Source organism: Rhopalosiphum padi, chromosome 2, assembly GCF_020882245.1.
Source record: "Rhopalosiphum padi isolate XX-2018 chromosome 2, ASM2088224v1, whole genome shotgun sequence".
NCBI lineage: Eukaryota > Metazoa > Arthropoda > Insecta > Hemiptera > Aphididae > Rhopalosiphum > Rhopalosiphum padi.
Genome location: NC_083598.1, coordinates 69,903,707 through 69,921,136, shown reverse-complemented (window position 1 = coordinate 69,921,136; position 17,430 = coordinate 69,903,707). Strand labels below are relative to the sequence as shown.

Genomic DNA, 17,430 nt, shown 5'->3' with positions numbered 1-17,430 from the left:
TTTTTTACATACTATGTACTGATGCAATCGTGACAGTGTTACGTTACTAATATTGTATAATACATTTTTTCTACTGTACCAAATAATACTTTTGTAATCGTCTTCAAAAGTTTGCTCCAGTAATAAATATTGATTACAAAACAAACTCGTCATAACTGACTTAAGGTCAAAACTAACTTATCAGGATGTTCGATAATGCATATCGCATATATATTACCTCACATGCATATATCGTATAGTAAAGTGTATAGACGGCGTAAGTAAATAGTAAAGTACACTTACCTAAATATGATTAAACGTTTTATATTGAATCAACTACTATTATTATTATTATTATTGATATTATTATTTAGTTCTAATATTAGATATATGGCATAATATTATATGTTTATATTAAATATAAAAGTACCTACTGTAAATAATTCAGTAAACAAAAATCAACCAATTATAATATTATGATATTGCATTCATTTTTATTAAATATTCAAGATTGTTATTCGTTTTTGTTTTAATGGCGTTTACATCGAACCTAAAAACAATAATACCCATTTGCCTAATACAATACAAATATTTTATTTTGTAAAGTCTTGATCGATAATTTAAAGAATCTAATTTAAAAGTTCAAACTTTACACATTATATATATATATAATTTACCATGAAGATTTTATCGTTATATACGGTACTCGTGCATATTAATAAACTCACATATGTGTAATATCTTTATAATCATGTTATTTTTAAGATAACCACATACTTAACGATACATTTTAAATAGGTTGAGATTCATATTTATAGATCTCTGCAAAATAGTTTAATGTCAATAACTCTTTTAATTTTAAATTATAAATATTTAGACCTGAATATATTGTTATTTATAAATATAACCTCACAAACTAATATACAATAACAATAGGTAATCGAAATCTTCTGAGTTAGTGTCTCTGACTTAAGTACATTTAGCGGTAAGAGAGACTCGTAAAAGGGATTTACACAATTGTCTATATCACTTCCAATATATTTCATTCGGAATTTCCCGCTTTCGTAAAACAAATACAGGAATGTTTCACTAACATTGCACATCACACACTTCGAAAATGTAGTAGTTATATTGACAGTTAACCAAAGTTTTCAATACTCAATCTATATGCATTATATTAAGCCACGGAGATAACTCGTTTAATATTTTAATACACATAAAGCTTATTACATAAATTCAAACATGTTTAGTATACAAAAAGGAACTTAAGGTCGTCTTATTATTTACAGAAACTGAGCAACGACTATCTAACAATAGAAAATAAAAAATGAAAATAACATTTTTACAAGAAATATTTTAATCTATAGTTAAGGGAAAAATAAATATATGGGATACGGGTAATAACTATCTGCATCAGAAAAAAATAAAAATAATGCATAACATATTAATAAGTGGACAAACATTGTGGCAAAAAGCCACCCATTGATACATTCAAAGATTGGATTTTTTTTTTTGGTTATTATTTATTTAGTATAATATTTAATTTATTATTAGTAATTAGTAGGTATTAGTATTATATATATATGTTACAGCTAAAGTGTTGAATTCCGTTATTTTATGAAATAACTAGGTAATTCATGAATTACCTACGAATGTTAAAGTATAAAATACATTAAAATTTTAAATATATATTAAAATATTTTATTTTACTAAATTGATTATAGTTATATTATTTATTTATTTGTACATGTAAGGCTATTATGGCATTTAGGGTTGCACAATACCTCTTTTTTTCTACAAACACATCGCTTTGTGTCACATTTTTCGGGTACAAGTGCACTTAAAAAACCCTGACCAGTTCCCAGTGACTGCGAAGTTGCCGCAGATCTTAATGTAACACTTTCATTTGGAACAGCTTCTACAGCTAACACATTTTCTGAACATACTGTGAACTGTGATCGAGAGTATAATTGTTTTAACACTCCTGTAATTATAATGTGTAGGTAGGTAAATACAAAATAACTTGTATTATTGCGGTTACCGACAAAAAGGACGTCAATCTTATCCGATTTAATATGTTATATTAAATTGTTGAAAATGTTGGAACTATATTTATTCATCATGATATATTGTTATTTACAATTTGACACATTAACGAAGTGATGCCAGGGAGTGTATAAAATAACTAGTAGTATAAATTATATACATTACCTACAAGCTTTAGTTATTTTATAAATTACCTAGTTATTTCATAAACTAACTGATTCAACACTTTAACTGTAACATATATATCTAACCTATCATAAAACTATTTACGGCTAAGGCTTCTTGGGAGGACTAATGGGAATTGTAGGAACTGCGAAAATTTTGAAAAGTAAATTAGGTTGGGAGATCGGAGGATTGTAGAAACGTTTTTAAAATAATTTAGGTTTTAAGGGGCATTTATCAATTTTTTTGACGCAATATTATGGAAATTTAGAATTTCGTAGAATATTGGAAAATGAAGATATATTGAGATAAATATTATTGCGTATTTGCCTGCGTAATCAGCAACCGCAGTATTAGGATCAATGGGTAGATAAGTGACAATCATTTTTTGTAGAACTTCAAAAACTGAATATGAAAAGTACAGGTGTTTGTATACAATTTTATTATTCATCAAATTATTATGTTAACTATATAGCTCTCTGAAATTCATAAGATATTTATAAAATATTTCCTTTGAAAAATCTAATCCATGTTAAAATTATAATCTAATTTAAAGTCACAGAAAGTCTGATACGAAAACAAAAATGCATTAGTGTAATAGCAATGGCTTCGACAGGTAATCCAAACATTTTCGATAAAACCGTACACCATTACGCCAGAATATATTTTAAAGTTCGACGCAGTGACATTGTTGTCCACACGTTTCTGAATTCAGTTAAAGATCGTCACCGAAATGTAACAGGCCATTTCGCGTCGTTATAAATTAAATTTATTTTTATATATCTGTCACACGTATTGGAACGCTATGTCGGATCAGATATATAACATGACGGAAATTCAACCGTGCGTGCACGAACCTTCACCGCGAAAATTACCTATTCTCATCGGATGGCTTATAATATGTACTCCCTCGGCGACCACCATTTCCACAGAAACTAAAATCGTTCACCCTATACTCTCTCTCCAAAACTGGAGGTCATCTGCTAGGCATGTGCATAAACTGGATGTGAAAATTGAGAAATCACAGTACACAAAATTCAATAACAATATTATCAAATTTTATATAATATTAATTTGTAAAAAAGTATAGTATGTAAAAAGTATATTAGTTTATTACCAAGCATATAAATTTAATATTTAAATTTTAAGTTAAAAATTTAAAAAAAATTATACTAATTACGGTGATCGCAAGATTTGAATATTTTATAGCGCGAATAATATAATTGATTCACAGTAAAATAATCTAACGCTAAGTTATTGATGCCAAAAGAACCGTAGAAGGGGATGCAATTTATTATTAACGGTGAATGTCAAATTCAGACTTTAGTCCTAATTATCTAGTACTCTCCAGTCCAATTGAACCAATAAATGATCAATCTATTAAAGTACAAGTGACATATTATATATGATTTATATAATTTCTTGATTACAGTACAATAATTAATAATTTAATAGAACGGTAAGTACGAAAAACTATGGTATGACTCAAAAAATTGTCATTATATTTTCTATTTTTATTTTACTTTGCTATTAATAATAATTATTTTTTTTCCATAAAATATATTCCAAAATATTGTCTATTTTCCAATGCCAAACTTGAAGTATATTGATAATAATAAATAGAATACATTGTCGAGTTATGGTTTAACTATTTGACCAGATCAGATTATTAAATGATACTAAATTGTATTATAATAAATTGTTATAATAGTATATTAGTGCTCAAAGAAAATAGCTAGCTATAGGAAGCTTGAAAAAATAATTGAATAACAATTTATTTATATACTTTTGAAATTAATTAGCTTGTATATTAATTTATATTAAATTATTTTGATGTTATATAATTAATGAAGTTATTATTCATTAAACATTTTTCATTATTATTGAAAAACTTTCAACTGGCTTTCATCGACGCAATATATAAATTATTAACGAGAATCATGATAAGGTACCTTATACAATAAGGTAGAATATGTTATATTATATAGAGTCCTTAAAATGTTGACTGAAATCGTAAAATTAAAAAGAAATGTGTGATATTATTGATATTGTAAAATAATTTTCATTACATCTGTTACCTGCATAACTATAATCAAGATAAAAAATAAATCAAACAGAAAATAAATAATTAATGATTTTGGTTTTGTGGATAATTGTACACTTCAAAATAGGCACTTATTAAAATGTTTATTATTAATTGATAAATTATAAGAAATTAAACTTATTTAATAATTAAAAATCATAGAATTAATAAAATAAACGTTTTTATTTTTTTTAGAATTTAGTAATTTATAAATAGTTTCAAATATTAAATATAATAAGTAAATAGGAAAAAATATTTCAATTTTAAATACGTATGTGTTTTTAGATTGTCTTTATAGTTTGTATTTTTATGAATCATTAGACCAGTATTTTTATTTGTCTTAAATTAAGCAAAGTGCTATAATATTAGATAATTCAAGGAAAATAGCATAATATCATATAATAATGATTATCACTTATTTTGAAAACCTTGAAGTGTATAAGAAACGCTAAATTATGGCAAAAATCAACTGTGCTATATGAGTTATGCTTGTAACTAGCTAATATAGCTTAAGCTAAGTCATCGTCATCATGACATAATAGTATTTAGCTAAATAATTGACACTAAATCTTATACTATGTGAGAATTTGAGATTATACTATGCACAAAATAAAAGATGGCTTATATAGTGATTATACGTATTTTTTTATTCTAACATTAAGTACGATATAGACATTTATCAAAATTTAGTTTTAAATTCAAATTAATTCAAAAATGCGTTCTTGACATTTCAAATATTAGATAATATTATATATGTTTATATATATATATATATATATATAATACAAGTGTAATGATAGTAAAATAAAATAAAAAATTTAATTTTTTTTTGAAAATTTCTAAATTCACCAAACGTTTATTTTTTAATTCTAAAACTGAAATTACATTTTTTTCAATAATTATTATATAGTCTATGATATGTATTTTGTTTTTTTTTTTTACAAAATATTAAGGTAGGTTGTGAATATATTCTTGAAGAAAGAGCCATCCAGTGATGGAACTTCACGAGTTATTAAATAAATCAATTATAAATTTAATATTATATTATGGGTAATAGTTTTACTGAAAATAATTCCCTATAAAAGGCTACAATTTTTTATATTAATTAAAGATTTCGAGATTCCATCAACAGATGTTCTTTATCATTATGTTCCTCTTAATAGTATTATAACAGATCATAGGTACATAATAATATGATACTTGATATAATTTACCTAATTATTTTGTTGTAAAATACAGATTATAAGTTTTTTAATAATATTATAAAAATATTAAATAATATATTGTAAGTATTTCAACTACTTAATTTTTCAAACTACAGGTATTTATTTGCGTTTAGCTAAAATTGTTTGTATTAAAAATTCCCTTATTTTATACCATTAACCACTATATAAAAAAGAGTTTAAATTATAAAATAATTTTTTTTTTTACATTTTAAACAAACCTTTGAGTAAATTATTTATAAAGGCACGTCATGAATAAGTATTACATCAACAATTTAATAAACAGAACTTAACAAATCTCCAAACATTTATTCAAAGTTATTATATATATATATATATAGCTAAAATCTTTTTATTTCTGATCACATAAATTAATTTTTTAAAAATGGTTTAGAACTGATAAAATAAAGAAAAATATTTTTAATTTACTATGCTAATTATAAGAATTAAATTTAATCTTAAATACAAGTATATTTAACTATTTAAAAACATTGAAACATTAGTTCTAAATTTAATGTTAATAACCTAAGTGTAACATTATTAACATAATCAATAAACTCTATGTCATAATTATACTTTATAATGTTTTATATTATATATTTAGTATTTACATATAAAATTATCAATGTTCGTATAATAAATTATAATTATAAGTTCCATACTTCCATGTGCTATTCTGTAATATTTAAGTTTATAAATCGTGAAACTATGCTTAATTATCTTTCGTAACCTACTATCTATTATAAAGTATTTAAACTAAAGTAAATTTAATGTATACACACAAGCCTATAGCCTACAGGCCTAACAGAATAAGCACCGCCACCGGTTTGGTTTTGGTTATTGACAACTTCTACCTCTTAGCAGAAGACTATTTAGAGGTACAGTGATCTCACCATCCGCTCTTGCTTAGAAGACTAAATCATTGCTAAAAAAAACGTCCTCAATACACGAAATTCTAAAACATTTTTTTTAAGAGGAATAGACATTTGTTGTAAACTAAATAAAAAAAAAAAATATGTACTGAACTCACTCTGCTGTATAGTAGGTGTCAATCGTGCCTCGTCATTGAATATGACGTATTGTACTGGAAATGTTATATTTTAATTCGATGATAAATAACTGACACATTAAAAACGATGTTGAGCGGAGATGGTCTGTCTATATGTATTAATAAGTATATTTTAAGATATTGTATTTAGATGTATATAAACAATATGGTGAGAGAAAGAATCTCTTACTAATACTATCGCATTCATCATATTATTAATCATTATGGCAATAAATATTAACATCATGTATCATTGTTATTTCTCGTAATTTCTGAGTCAATACAGACTGACCGTAGAACGGTGTGAAATGTGAATAAATGGACATAGTTTAAATAGATAATACCTTAAAATGTATTATTACATTTAACATAGAAGTTATATAAGAAATAATTTCAAGTCCCTAACAAACATATGATTAAATTACTACAAATAATAAAAATTTTTATTTTTTTGTTTGCAAGTCCATTTTTAGCATAGTCAAAAATTGAACTTCAAATAGTTATAAAAAAATTGTGCCTATGTATTTTTATTATTTTCAACCTACTATAAGGTATAACAAAAATACGATATTGGTATAATTTCAATAATTCTACATACCAGTTTTAATTCAGTAATTTTAGTAACCATGATAATTAATTTACTATTTATAATTACAAATAAAAATTAGTTACACAACATATATTTACACTAAATAAATAAAATTTGTCAAGACAGGAACAAAACAGAAACCCTTTGATGTAAAATTATATTCAACGCTTTTAAGCGGTCACGATAATTTCTCTAGAAACACGAACATTGTATCGCCAGTTTAGATTACATCATGGAATTTAATCCACATTGTCTCCTATTTGTCGAGAAACAGAAATTTGTTGTTTAGTTAGCTTGGTGTAATACTATAATCTTAGCATAACGCTGTACAATTTAAAAAAGTAGGAGTAGCTTGCTACTTTTTTTTTGAAAATAGCTTTAACATAAAATAAATGAAACAAAATTACGTGAAGTTTTTTCATTATTGACCTTATCAGTTTACATCAATATTGTGTTGAGGGATATGATAAAGTTTTAGGTTCATAAATATTCAGGCACACAAAAAAATTGTGATAGTAAACTGGATGTAATAATTTATTGATATTGCAATGACATTATGTTTCAAAATATTTTATATATATATACCTATAGTTAAATATTATGAAAAATAGTCATCAGTTTGTATAAAATATAAATTCTAACGTATAGTGAATAATTTAATTATATTTTATAGTGTTATACTTTGAAACTATTGGATGTTATTTTTTATTATTATATTTGTTCTGGATTATAACATATGTATATATTTAAATAATCATATAAAATTCTGCGAAAAACCGAAAAATTACTCAACACTAATCAGATACCAAAATAATTCAGATTGTAGTAATTGGTAAATTATACTATTATATTAATAAACATAGGTACCGATCCAAATCTAATATATATATAATTAAATGCATTTAGAATAACAATTATGACTATATACAGTGGTATGGCGAATAGGGCAATCAAGAGATTGAGGCTTCTGAACGTGTTTGGATACATCATGAATGTGATCCTGGTCGTGGATGGTTAATAGAAGACAACGTATTAAAACTATGGCAGTAAATTATTGATTCAATTTAATTTTTTATTTTCATAACCCTATGACTAGTGAACCTTCGTCGGGTTTTAGTTAAGTGAATTATAGAATTACATCTAAAGAATATCAAATTCATTACTATCATAAAAAAAAAATAAAATAAAAAAATTGTTGATATATAAATAGTTGTCAATATTACGTATTTAGATTATATACTAAATCAGTGGACAATTTTAAGGCAGTTGTTATTTAATATGTTTATAAACAAGAATATATTTAATTTATGATTTTTAAATTGATTGACTGCAGAGATACAATAACGAAATAATTAATGTATATAAAATAGATAATCAAGAGCTTACAAATGATAAGAAATAAATATTGAAGAAACACGGAGAGACCAATAAATAGTACTGATAAAATCACCGAATAACCCTCAGCTATTAAATTAAATATACTAAGATAGTAAGATATAATAAAACTAAAGCAGAGCATTAAGTATTGGAAGGTCGATAAAAATCTATAATTTTAAACTATAAAAGTATCTGTATAAATATACAAATTGTGTAATATTAATTTATAATATATTTTTAATTTAAAATTAAACATAACAACAAAATAAATATGGATAATTGCTTTAATTATTTTAAACACTACGCCATGAGATGTCTTACAATGATACAAGTACATTCTACGTCATTAGCTAGTAATGGTTATGTAGTAGTTTTATGTAGGTAATAGGTATACATTATTTATAAAAAAATTAATGCTTTAGACCGTATAGTTTATAATATATTTTATATCTTTGTGATCGTGTGAAGAAAATTATAATGACATAACACCTACATTTTATAGTTATGATTTATATAACAATATAATCAGTACCTTTAATTACAAATGCATAACCTACTATTAAATATTATGTCACCGTTTAATGTAAAATGCGTTTTTTTGTATAGTAGTTTATCATTTTATTTTAATTACAAGATATTATTATACTTTCAAAAACCAATCAATAAATATATATATTATCAATTCATGTTATATTGTATAAAATAATAACTTTATATTTAGCCTCTGCCTACTACATAGGGCTTACTTCAACTGTTCATTTAAACGTTTGAAGTCCACTTCCGTGCAAGGAAATTAAATTTTAATAAAGTAAACAAAAACAGTAAGTGTTTAATATGCGATTAAAAAAAATAAAAAAAATACAACAGTTTGTACATATATATAAATATATATATATTTGAATTGCTTCAAGACGGAATCTTAAGATCTAAGTTTATAACGAAAGCTATATGTTTAACATTTGACTAAAAGGTTTTCACAATAAACATGGCTTTCTTTTCTTTACTTGAAAAGTATAATAAAAGTTTAACCAGCCTTCTCTTTTCAAAAATAACTATACTATTATACCATTACAAGACATTAGAACATACGGTGACAAAAAGAATAAACTATAATATACAAAATACCTCTAACAAAATTTAAAACTATCCACATTTTTAAGATTTAAGTAGAATTGTTGTTATTCATATTTAACTAATTATGCTTATTAGTAGTAAATATTAAAGTACAAAACTAAGAAGCATTCAATTTTGTGAATACCAATTTGATTTAATTTTGATAAGCCAATTTCAAATCCACCAGAAACACTCAAATCAATTACACAATGAATATAATATAAATATATATATACACACATATATTGTTTTAATAAACATACAATATTAGTTTAAGAGAAAATAAATAATTAGTTAAATACTTATACTTCTTCAAAATAAACAACAAATTATTACAAAAAATAAATATTTTGCTTGAAAATTTTTAAACCAAAATATTATATGAAATTAAATATTCAAATAAATATTTAAAGTATTTTGTACTTATAATATACCTTTAAAATAATTAATGCATTTTTATCTTAAGAAAGTAGTTTTAGAAGTAAAAATATTTATAATTTTAAACAGTTAAAATTTAATAAAAATTATATGGTTTTACAATTTTTAATTTCAAACAAATTCAAAAAGTTTAATGTATGCATATGTTGGCCGTTGGATCTAGAAACTCAAAAGTTACTATCAAGAATTTTATGAGACATAAATTATGAGAAACATGTTAGAATATTCTGTCAAAATCATAATGAAATAAACTATAATTTTTAAACACTAAAGACTCTTAATAATACCATTTTTAGATTTTACAAAATAATGGTGTCGAACTTAATGATTTTATTTTTGAATTTAAAAACAATTTTAATCATAAAATTAAACACTGATATAATAAAACTAATGAGTTAATTGGTTTTTTTTTAATTTATTCAAACACATATCACTAAATATTAGATTGAAATAATAATTGTAGTTTCTAGGTAAATATAATCCTTACACATATAGGTACTATTATTTTATCAAATATATTCGAACCTAATAAAAATTAAATTAAATTAAAATCCCGAAACTATAAGCAATCATCAATTATTATGGTCAAGCTTATTAGTTACCTATTGTAGTGTTAGCTTAAATTTTAATTGTAGCAATATCCAAAAATATTAATTATTATTTGCAAGTATTTTTAAATCTACAAAAAAAAAAATTGAATACTACTACACTACGTGATTCTTTTTAACATTTGTTTTTTACCTAAATACAATCATTGTATTCGGAAATTACTTTATTTAAAAAAAAAAGTCAACGTATTATTAAATAAGTCAACGCTTTAACTTTGAAATGCCCATCTTTCTTAGAATTTTTTCACTGACCACTGATCATTGTTGAAAACCTGTCCAATTGTAAAACGTGATATTGTATTTTTTTTAAACTCATTTAAATTAACGTATACCATATATTTAACAAGGTTTATTTCGAGTACATTTTCAACATGACTATTACTATACGCACCGATTTTAGATTTTTAGCAGTAAACTATTAGAGTATTGTAATTTTATAATATTTCATTATAAGGTTTTCTTATCTATTATATAAAAGATGAAAATTATAATGGGTATAAATTCTCTGTAGCACATGGTTTTTGTTCAACTAAATTACAAAAAAAAAAAAAAAAAAATGATTTACAGGACAGTTATGTTTTTAGACAAAATAGTGCTAACTAACAATATAAGTTCCGCAATCACAATTTTGAAGTACAGACATATTTTAGAGACACTCGACTACATAGTCTGTGGTAGTATAAACGAAAACAGACTGTCACTTATCTCATCATCCTCATCCTTGTTGAAAATTAGCCTTCCAATTATTTATCGACAATAATTTTATTTCTACTAGATATTATATATTTTATTTCATTAGGTATTTAAAACACACGATATGCGTTATAGTATTATACAGGTTTTTCATAATTTGTAACTCAAAGATTATAGTTCACGTGACTTGCACAAGTCTGCACTAGAATTGTAGCTTGTGGGATACTGAAATCTTTAAATCGATTCCAAATGTTTTTAAACGGTGGCACGAAAAAGTAATAAATATATGACTGGGTTTTAGTGACGGCACAGTATCATCAAACGAAGTTCATCAAACCGTTCAAAAATATACAAAATATGTAAGAATATAATATCAAATTTTACATTTTATTTTTTGTTTTGGTCCAAAATGTAATTTATGATTTCATAAAAAAATCATTCTTATCGGATTACCATTATAATAATGTACCTACATCGTGTACGTCTAATCATAAATAGGCGCTGACTATTAAATACTTAATTATTTAAATATTCAATTTTTCTAAAACTTCATGATTAAATTTATTCTTATGTTTTTATACATATTTTTTTCAAAAAAGTGTGAACGATAAAATACAAGGTCTTCGTTTGAGGTAGCCGGTAGGTATACTTGACGTTGCGATATAAAACTGAATGTTTGAATTACCAATATATTAGACTAATTATTATCATAAAACATTCATATTAAAACTTTAAAATTATGATTAATATAATCTCTATTTCCAAAAAGGAACAATTATTCTACATTTACATTAATCAAAACTACTACACTTAACTATAATTCTGAATAAATTATAACAAAATAGTTTTTAGTGATTATTTTTCGTATATTATTAAACCAATAATACGTTTAATTAAAAACTAATAAATAGAAAATTGATTATTAAATATAATCCATTTTCTTTTTGCTTACATCGATCAAGTCAATTTTTTGATTACTTCATTGCGTCATTCCAATATGTCATTAATGTCTTATGTTTAACTGTAGCTATAAATCCTTTATTGCCCATTTTTCTCGCAATCTCCGTTTTTAGACCGTTATTAAGTTTTCATTTCTCATTTACACATTATTTTGTTCCTTGCCAGTGCTACTATTTAAATTATATTATACTGTTATTAATAAAAGTCATATAATATTTTGTATAAATAATAATAATAATAATATATACATTATAATATATTATGATTATATATTATAAAATCTTATGATACTTAAAACTCTTGCATAGTTGAACTTAATTTCATCGCTTTCTTGTAAAAATATAATTTTTATTATGGATGTACCTAATATTTACTGATTACCTATTGTCTATTGTTTCTAGGAATGAACATTTAAAATTAAAATATCAATAATTCAATTATTAAATTCTGTGAAAATTAATTTTACAACCTATAGTTTTTCTATCTTAACTGAATTTTAAATTTTGAAAAAAAAAACTTTTTTTAACAACGGTAAAATGTGAAATATTATAATAATTTATCTTTTTATATATTATTTATTAATTATGTTTATTGCATTAGTAATCTAGGTACTTAATGTGCATTGTGCATTATAATGTTTTTTAATAAAAATCAATTTTTAAGCAAAAATATAATTTTTTTAAAGTATTTAAAGTATTTAAAAACTGAGTGTGAAAAAAAATCACGGCCATACTGTGCTGTAAAATTATTTTTATCTTGCAGCTAATAAATATTAAAATATTGGATTAAAACAATACTTAAATGGCTAACTTTAGTTGAAAGTATCTCGTTATTACATATAATTTTAAATAGAGAATTTTGTTTAAAATTCAAATTAATACCTAATTTAATAAATTGATAAGTGTAGAGGTTAAAAATATTTTTAATAAAATTAATTATACGCGGGTTATTTAAATATTGGTACAAAAGTCAACAAAAATATTTCAGTTTTATAATATCATAATATAGTTAAAACTAACAACAAATATAATTTATGAATTATTGATATGAAAAACATTTAGTTCAACTTTATATAATAACATTTTACAAAAACATTGTGAAATTATTTGTTAAATTATTATCAAAATTAACAATTATCTAAGAACACAAGGAACTAACTATATTAGTACCTATATTACTTAATTTTGTTCCCTTCTATAGGATCTGACATAGTATTGTTTTATGTTTTTATCTACTAGACACACTCCTATGAAAACTTAGTATTTCCCCATTGTATGAATCAAAAATACATACGATGTAAACAAATATAAATATATTGAAATGTAAACATTATAGTATACTATAAACAAAAACGGTGAAAATAACGATGAAATTCTTTGTTTATTTAAAAACGCATCGTTCATAAAACCAACAAAAACATAATGCAAGCATTAGGTACTTCTATTATAGGCATATGCTATAGACAAATTAAATTTAAAACAAATTAAAATTGTATTAAGTGCATATGAACAGTAGTAAAAATGAATACACTTGTGTCTTGTATGCGTTAAACTTTTCACCGTACGTGAAGAATTAAAATGCATATCAGTGCACTTTATGGTATGTATAGGTACTTGTTAAAATTCATCAAGACTGAGTAAAAAAAACACAAACAAACATAACCGTTCTGGATTAATTTAATGAAAGTCATTATAATTAAATGATATCACGCCATATTTTTCTCCATTGCGAGCACAACAATAATATTATAATTTTCATTCATCCTCCACAATCGGTGGATAAAATGTTTTCGATTGTGTCAAAAAAACTTATACTGCAGTAGTGTAGTACGCCACAAATTTCCATGGTACCTAATTATCGATGTGTACCTATTAACTATTGTAAGAACGAACGAAGTTGTTTGTCATGCGATTCGCTGTGACGATAGTGATATTTTGTAAATTTACCGAGTTCTTTACACCTGAATAACGATTTTAAACAATAGGTCGATGTTTGAAATTTCAGATACCATGAGAACTCGGTTTGGCATATTATATGAATATAAAATAAAAATTGGAAATTTCACCTTACTTTTTTTATATATAAACAAGTACTGTTTGTAAAATATACCTATAACTATTTACTAAAATAAATAACATATAAGCATTTTAAGTTTAAAGAATTACTATAAACGTATACAATAAAGCAATAAATTAGACATTTTCTGGCGAGGATTAGATTAGTTCCCAAAAAATATTTTCGATATCTAATATCTTTGTTTTTTGTTAAAGTTTACAAATTTAAAAAAAAAACACTAATTTATACATTGAATAACCTAAATTATATATTGAATATAATATAATCTTTGTCCACTTTCTGAACTATATATATATATATATAGAAGATATATAGATGTACTGAATGAATCTTTTAGAACACTTTTTTAGTAATTTAGTTTTTCAATCCATGACTACACTAGAAACATACCTATTTATATTTGTGTTTTTGCACCCTTTAATATAGTAGTAGGTACATAAAAATACAAAAATAAACTATATTACTATTGTTACAATATTTTACCCATCGCATTATAAGTTTAGCTTAAAATTTGACGACATTTAGTTCTGAAATACGTAGTATCTTTATATTTCAAAAACAACAGTGATCGAGTTCAGTTGAAGTTTAGTGTTATTGTATCGTATTGTATCGTAACAAATGACGATGGTGGTTGATAATCATTTAAGATAACTATAAAGTATATTATACAGTATAAACATACATCAAATAGGATTTTTGATAACTATAGATTTAAAACTATATAAATTACCAAATGATTGTATCATTAGTCGCTTTGATTTTTATTGAAGCACGTTTAAATGTTTAAAATTCGAGTGAAATATTTTAAATCGTATACCAAATATCCACCTAAATTAGTTAGTATTGTAATTAATAATGAAATGGTTTTAATAAAATATATTTTGTTTCTTTTTTTGTTTTATAAAATGCATTTGTGCTTATAGGTTGTTAAAAAGGTAATTTTTATTTTGTGCTTTTGGAAAGTTTGGATCATATTTTGCGCTTATGAACTACAATCATTCAACCTGTACCTTTTTGGGCGCAAACCAACAAATATCTACAACTATTAATAAACAATGGAACGTCAAATAAAACTTTTTAAACCATACATAATATGTAATAATATTGTTTAGGTACCTAACAATGTAATTGTAATTAATTAAATCATTTAATGATAAGTAATTTGTGGGTTCAAAATATTATACATTGTACATTGTAATAGAAGATGTAAGAAGATTATAGTTAATGTTATACATTTCATTGAATTTATTTAAATTTAATAAAAAAAAAAATACAACTAAAACAAACTTATATTTAAATATTAGGAATATAATTATTGTAGTTTAAAAGTTTATTTTTTTAATTCAATTAACAGTTATGTACGTCTAATAGCAATTGACAAGAATCTTGGTCAAAAAGATTAACATTTTGACAATAATTGAACATAAGATCAATAAGCAATATAATATATTGAATATTTTTACGAGACCATTTATTAGACTACGAGAGTCTACTGATTTTAATTTGTACGTGCTGATTACACGTGTCACGACATGAAGTGTCGACTCATCGCATGACTCGTCGCCTTAGTAAACAAATCACTCCAAGTCCACGTCGTAATACGACGTATAATATGATCGTGTCTTTTCTTTTTTAGGTATAGATGGAGGGGAAGGTGTCAAGATTATCATCTACGCGAGTCTAATTTGAAAATCAGCGCCAGATTGGACTAGGTATATGATTTATTTAACTTCCAGCTTATGTATGTATATAAATTAACGACATTCAAGTTTCTACGGAATGTCACCACTGAATATGTATACTTACCTATACGCGTCTGGGCGCCACTAGCGTGACCATTAACCACCGGACAACGAAAACGCTAACAGCATTTTTAAATCGATATACATTTATATACGTATTTCTATAAAACACGTAGGCACACACACCGCAGGTAGCATATTAGGTACGATAACTACCTACACCTGTTATTATAGCGATATGAAAAATATACATCGTATATGGCGAGTTACCTTTGCGTCCATTGCCGTGGAGGGGCACGCGGATCCCTTTTCTAGTGCCGTGAATTTTGCGAAAACGCCACCGCGGGGAACAGTCGACGACCGACGAGAGCGTCGCGTGACTACTGCCGTTTCGACAGCCGGCGGGGCACGATAAAGGGGTCCTTTGGAGAACGCGCGACCACGGCGACCACTGCGACGGCGGCGGCGGCGAACTGTTGCTCCTATCTCTTTCGGCCTGCGCGCATCGCGGAGGTACGGCTGCGGCGCTGTCTGCGGTTCACACACGGTTTGGACCGCGCACCGCGATCATACATTTTTATTATACCTACAAAATAGTATAATAATGGAAATATCCGGAAAATTTCGGAAAACCGGGAGTAAGCTAGTACTTTATAGCTGGTCTATCAGTGGTGGGCAGGCTGGATTTTTTTTTTTTTTTTTGAGAAGGGGGGTGTTTTCATTTTATATTTGAATATAATATAACTCGGTAGAGGGGTGGTTTACAAAATGTCCATTATCGTTGTCATCAATCTTCATATTATCAACATAAATATTAAATAGAACCATATTATGACAACATAGAATAATATTTTTAATATAGAACTCTAAATCATATATTACACTAGTGGATTCTGCACTATATATTATCCAATATGAATTAAACGCTCGTGGAGATACCATTTTTTAAGCTCCGTTAAAATATATAAACTGTACAGATATTTAAAATAGCTTATTGCACAGTAGTCTGTAGATCTTTGTTGAAACTTTGAAACTTGACGAATATTTTATGGAAATCAATCGAAAACTGCGGAATTGCATACGTTTTAAACGTTGATTTTATACAGTAAATAGTTATTTTAATTAATCATTTTAACACAATCATTAGAGTGGATCTCAACCAAATATAGGATACAAGTCTAAAATAATTATAAAAATTATTTTGTAACCAATAGCAATCCTATATAAACAAAAAATATGCGTTTTTCATGAACCAACAAAATTTTAATCTCCATGTATGAACTTTTTTAATGA

The 17,430-nt window shown here is 24.9% G+C and overlaps 1 protein-coding gene across 3 annotated transcripts in view; it reads right to left on the bottom strand.

Annotated features, from left to right (window-relative positions):
• Positions 1 to 16,599, bottom strand: part of LOC132922193 (calcitonin gene-related peptide type 1 receptor) — a 145,893-nt gene extending 129,294 nt beyond the window's left edge. For 2 of the 3 annotated variants that reach the window (XM_060985564.1, XM_060985568.1), the window contains exon 1: positions 16,408 to 16,599. The gene's annotated coding sequence lies outside the window, so the exon portion shown is untranslated. Of the gene's footprint in view, positions 1 to 16,201; positions 16,333 to 16,407 lie in introns of those variants that run through there. The other variant, XM_060985567.1, reaches the window with a different exon arrangement.
• Positions 16,600 to 17,430: the final 831 nt, after the last annotated feature.